At 35.8% G+C, this 5,651-nt stretch overlaps 1 long non-coding RNA gene across 1 annotated transcript; it reads right to left on the bottom strand.

Annotated features, from left to right (window-relative positions):
• Positions 1-830: 830 nt before the first annotated feature.
• On the bottom strand, positions 831-2,575 carry LOC309709885. Its single transcript, XR_014277625.1, has 4 exons — positions 2,183-2,575; positions 1,873-2,025; positions 1,503-1,586; positions 831-1,401 (listed from the first exon to the last, which is right to left on the bottom strand). It is a non-coding gene; the product is annotated as an uncharacterized lncRNA (long non-coding RNA).
• Positions 2,576-5,651: the final 3,076 nt, after the last annotated feature.

Genomic DNA, 5,651 nt, shown 5'->3' with positions numbered 1-5,651 from the left:
GGAACGTCTTAAAAACGGTCTGAACATGATAAACAAGGTTAAAACATATATATTGTCAATCCTCATGTACATACACTGAAAAAAAAAGTTCTTTCAATTTACTTGATTTTATTGTGTACATCGGTCCCACATAATATGAATAAGTATGACTGACTTAATTTTCCACTTTCCCTCAAGTAATTAATGCTTGTCAGATCAAAGTATTTTATTTACATCAGATTACTTTAAAAAATCATGTTTGATGTACTAATATTAATCTATTATCATAATATAAATGTATTGCATAATGTCAATATATTTTAATGTTTAACACCAACTTATTTTTATTTGCCAGTGGTACGCAATGATATTATGTAATGTAAACACATTGCAATTATGTTCCTGCAACACAAATTATGGCTTTAAATCCTACTTAATTTTTTCAATTGAAATATTAACTGATTATTATTGACAAAAAAGGCAAAGACTGTGAGTGCTACTGAACAATTCACCTTTATTAAACTGTAACAGCAGTGAAAGCAGCAATTCTGCCATGAACAAGTCCAAAATCGCATCCATATAAACTTGTTAACACATTTTTAAAGATAGCCTGCAGAAATAACTAAAAGAAAAAGTTAGTTTGAGAATATATTTGCAAATATTTCACAAAAAACTGACCTCAGCAGCAAATAAAAGAAAGTGCTTATAGATGATCCCGTCATCTCTTACATATAACATTTGTATTAATTACACAATTGAAAATGTAAACTAAATTAAGACTACCTGAAAAAAAGCAACACGCTTTTATGAATAAACAGATTTACCCAAATATAACTTGATTTCAACTAAGTTGAGCCTTAAATGACATTGTTACATAACTAATACCAAACACCTACATGAATTTTAATCTTCATTTTAAACATGTAAGCAGGACATTAAGGTTGACTTAGAACATATTGCTAAAAATCGTCAGTAGAAATTTCTTACAACATGATACCAAAAGGAAAAATTATCCTGCATTGCAGTCACACGAGGGGAAAGCAATAAAAACATAAGCAGTATAACGTTACTGAACACAAAATGAAAAACTGCAAAGAATTGCAGAAGTGCAGTCTTTGACTTTTCAATGAAACAGATGGTTTTTGAAAGCAAGAACTTTAGAGAGTTCAGCTCCATCCAGTTCCATGAAAACCTTCTGGAAAACGTCAAAGTTGTAGCGAAGGTCAGCAGGGTAGGCAAGGTTTAATGCATACATTAGTCCAAATAGCATTATCACAGCAAATGCTACATTATCCAAAGTCTTCGCCACCCTGATGCTTGCAAGGACAACTCTTGTTCATCTGCTGAAGCTTGCTCTTTAAGAAGATAAATTCAAACAGTGGTGTCTTCAACAGTCTCACTGATGGCACGTTCTTCCATGCCCTGTAAAAAAGAAGCCATGTTAGTCATTTCCAAGTAAGTAATATGACACACTGTGGAAAGTCCAAAAAGAAAAAGAAAAAAAAAAAAAGACAAGTACATACCACATACTCCTGGATAAGCATGCCAGGGTCTTCACCCATGTAGATACACACTCCCTTGACACACTCAGCATCAACATCTTCACACTGAAATGAAATGTATGTAATTAGCATCTTCATTCAGCTCTTGTCCTTCATTTAAGTTTTAATAGTGTACTTTACATGAATGTTTTTAAAGTAAAGGCACACAAATTAATAATAGGTTTACTGGCAATTAATAATAAGTTGACAAAGTGAAGGTTAAAAAAACAAGCAGATGTAAAAATACAAAATGAGAGAATTTATCATGAGAAAACATTTGAAATCTTCCACAATTGTAAAATTTCATCCAAAGAGGATCATGTTAAGTGAATGTTGAGGCTTTATCACTTACATTATCCATTTATGCCACAATTCTTTTCAGTATTAGTCCAAGCTCTCCTCTTCTGTTGACCAACTTCACCAGGTTGTCCAAGTGGAGATCCAGCTGAGCCAGGAACTTTGTTTGAGGGGGGATAGTGGCAATTCTCTTAAACTCAGCGTTGATCTGAAAACATGAGCACAGAGAAATGAGCTTCAAAGGTTTAATACCTGGAAGAAGGCCTCAATCACTCATGCTGAAGAAATGGGCTGTCAAATAACAACTGTGCCTTAACCATTTTAGGCTAATACCACAAGAACACCGTGTATGAGGCAAACCTTACCTCATGGAAATCAAATAGAGCAGGCCATCTTGCCATGAAAGCCTCCACCATTGGTGCATCACGAACAACTTCATGTCTTCTGTATGAAAAAGTCTTTTCCATCTTGAGTTTCACCAACTCTGTTACTCTTTTTTATATCCATGTGGTGGGCTTTGACATGTCAATAGCTTTAAGAGTCCCCTTGTCTGCTACTTCTGAAACTGAGGTAAGGTTAAGAAACTCATTCCCAAACAAGGAATCCATAAACTGAAGTCTGAAACTGCCCTGAAGACAACACTGTCTCTTGACTTCAACGATGAGATCCTCAGTTGATTCAGGCACTCCATTAGAGAGTGAGCCTTCGACAGGTTCCGTCAGCCAAAACAGTCTTTAGGACCATAGGACTCCCCATAGGACTCTGTAGGAAAAAAAAGAATTAAATATCAGACATTCAGAAAGAATCATTTCAGTTTAGTTTTCATAAAGCTATCCATACCCAATACTCAAAGTTATAAAGATCAGACATAAAAAAGAAGAATTTATCTAATGAAATACATGCGACTGAACCTATTACACTTATATGAACACCTTTTATTTCTATATGCCTTTTTAAATCAATGCAAGAAAAATGAGTAGTCTCAGTATTGTTTATAATCAAGTAATTGGTACTTTATTTAATCATGTAAATAAGAGAAACAGGAGAGGCTTGTGTAGCATTAACTAAATTCATTTGTGCAAATTCAAAAGCCTGCCAATTCCCATTTTTTCAGTGTACTGTACATATAGTAACTACTTATCCATCCATTAACCATTTATTCTATAATCTATTCCAACATCTCTGCACTCTACACCATTGCACATCCATTATCTGTGTCATGTTGTCAGTATTGTCTGCTGTCTATGTTTGTCTGTCCATAGCTGGAGCCTAATTCCTCATATGTATACACATACTTGGTCAATAAAGCTGATTCTGATTCTAATGGGATTTGGATACCTTGGAAAACATACCCATTAAAAGTACATGCACAGCAAGTCAATCAATCTTCCTTTCCAAAGACCTCTAAAAAGTGTCTCACCTCCTCTGTTTTAGCTTTCTGGCAATTATACAGCTGAAATTAAAGGCTTCACTGCTGGCCTATGTGAGAGGGGGGTTTTGTCTTGTTTTGTTTGTTTTATTTTTTTCATCTCTATTGAGCTGGGGTAGGAAGGTTGATGGCTGTTTCATGCTCAAATAAGTAATTATGTGAAGAACAAAATGGGCAATCTCAGAATTTTGAAAAAAAAAAAACCAGCATTCTTCTTTAGACAGACAAATTTAGTAGCTAGGGATAAAGGTGCATTTAATAGATGCTGCCACATACCATTACATGCATATATATATATGCAGCATGTACACCCATAAATGCACAGGAACATCTGGTCCTCCAAGATCATAATCCTCGGATGCTGGATGTATTGTACAAGTATCCCATTCTTCACTGTGATGCTTCTCATTTGTGAGACATTCATGAGGTATGGACCATCTTTAGATCCGCTCTGCGCTCTTCCTGTGTTCGTATATGCATTGCCCACAGGCATGCAGGAATTCAGCAGCCTTTATCCATTTTTCTGGCCTTGGCTCTGCTGGCATTACTCTGACTCACCCTGCTTCCTGTTGCTGTGATCACTGAGCTCTGATCAAATCCCTTTATCCGCTGTCCTCAAGTGAATCCAAAGCCTGAAATTTCATCTACTTATAAACGCCAAATGTATTTGTGTGATTAAGCAAAGAGTGGACAACCAGAGCCATGACCAGTTGTTTTCTTAACTGTGCTTTCTTTCTTTTTCTTTCTGTTCTATTTGTTGTTCCTTTAAAAATCATATTTAAAGACTCCAATCAATCTCTTTAGTGATTAAAACAGTTTTCAGAGCAAATATAAGTGCATAAAATTTATGTTTATAATGTGGAAATCACTTATGATGAGCTAACATATTCTGAACTATATTACTGTATATGAACCATTTTAAAGACTAGCAAGTCCTTCTTTTCATATCTCATATTAAGTGTTGTGATTTAGCTCCTTTTCCATTCTTAAAATTACAGTTTTTCAGGCTTTCTACATTTATTTGAACCAGGGTGCATTTACAAAATGACCATGCGCAATATTACTTCAGATACTGCAATGTACACACTCTGTTATCAAATAAAGGCACTCTGTTTAATTGACAGCACTGACTGATTTGTGTTTTGTGTTGAACATTGATTCCTTCGGGGGCTGTTAGTGCAGGATAGAAACATCTTCTTGGTTAGCATAAATCTCATTAAGTATTTCTACAACATCAGCAAACAGCAACAAACCTGCTCCTGTCCTAAAAGCTCTACATCGTGTTGTTGCCGGCTAACCATGAGAGTGTCAGCTGGCATCACAGGCACATAAAAATCCTCAGTCCGTTCAGTGTCTTCATGCTGTTTGCTTATTGCTTCATCTAAAACTCAGGGTTTCTCAAGGGCAATCAATATTAAAGGAGGTTGTGCCTTAGTAAACGTAAGGACACTTGCTCACTTTGTTTATTTTCTGAGATTCTTTGATCCAGCTATGCTCCGCAGTCCATCTAAACAAGCAAACAGAAGTCGGTGAAGGAACAAAACTGCAACTGATCTTTTAAAATGTTGATGGCAACATAATAAGACCTCAGGGAGTTATGGAGTTCTAAGGAAAACTGAAAATGATTTTCTGTTAAATATTTGCAAATTAGGCTTTTCCCAAGCTTTGACTCTTTTCTTGAAGTGTGTTCAAATGGGATCTCAGTTGGATTGTTGCAAATTATGAACAACAGAAAGTATTTCTCGTGCTTAATGATATTGCTTGTAAAAACCTGTATCTGGGGAAATAATACATGCAGACAGGTAAGAGGATATGGTGGTGCTGTTATACGGTGGGGGCATTTTTGTGGCATGGTTATGGAACACTGCAAAATGAGAATGAATTTCTTGTATCACTTTATCTTGCTATCTTGGTGTTTTTGTGTGTGTTTTTTTACAGGATGTGGCTGGCACTATCAGTATGGCATGAGTGGGTCACTGAATGGACTGGTGAGTATGAAAAATATGTTAATCCAAAGCCTTCCTTGACACCATATTTCGACTGAGTTGATTACCACTGAGATTTTGGACCAATACTAGATTTCAAAACACCAAATTAGGGAATGTCTTGGAATAATGCCAGGTCCTCCTTGTAGCAAGAGTTCAAGAGACTTGCAAAATCAATGTCAAGGCATTTTGAAGATGTTCAGGCAGGATTTAATTTGCCACTTGTCTGTAAAATACTCACAAGCCAAAATGGTATACACACTTGCACACAGCTTCCTTCTATGTCTCTATCCAGCTACAAGAGGTTTGTAATGGTGTACAGTAATATAATAACATAGCCAGCATAAATTCAAGAGGAAGAAGACACAAGCTCCTTTAAATAGTGTACAAGGTCACTGAGGAAGTGATGGAAAGAAAAAT

Source organism: Aulonocara stuartgranti, assembly GCF_965226115.1.
Source record: "Aulonocara stuartgranti genome assembly, chromosome: 7".
Classification (NCBI taxonomy): Eukaryota; Metazoa; Chordata; class Actinopteri; order Cichliformes; family Cichlidae; genus Aulonocara; species Aulonocara stuartgranti.
Note: the sequence above shows the minus strand (reverse complement) of the source record. Positions and strands in the feature narration are given on the sequence as shown.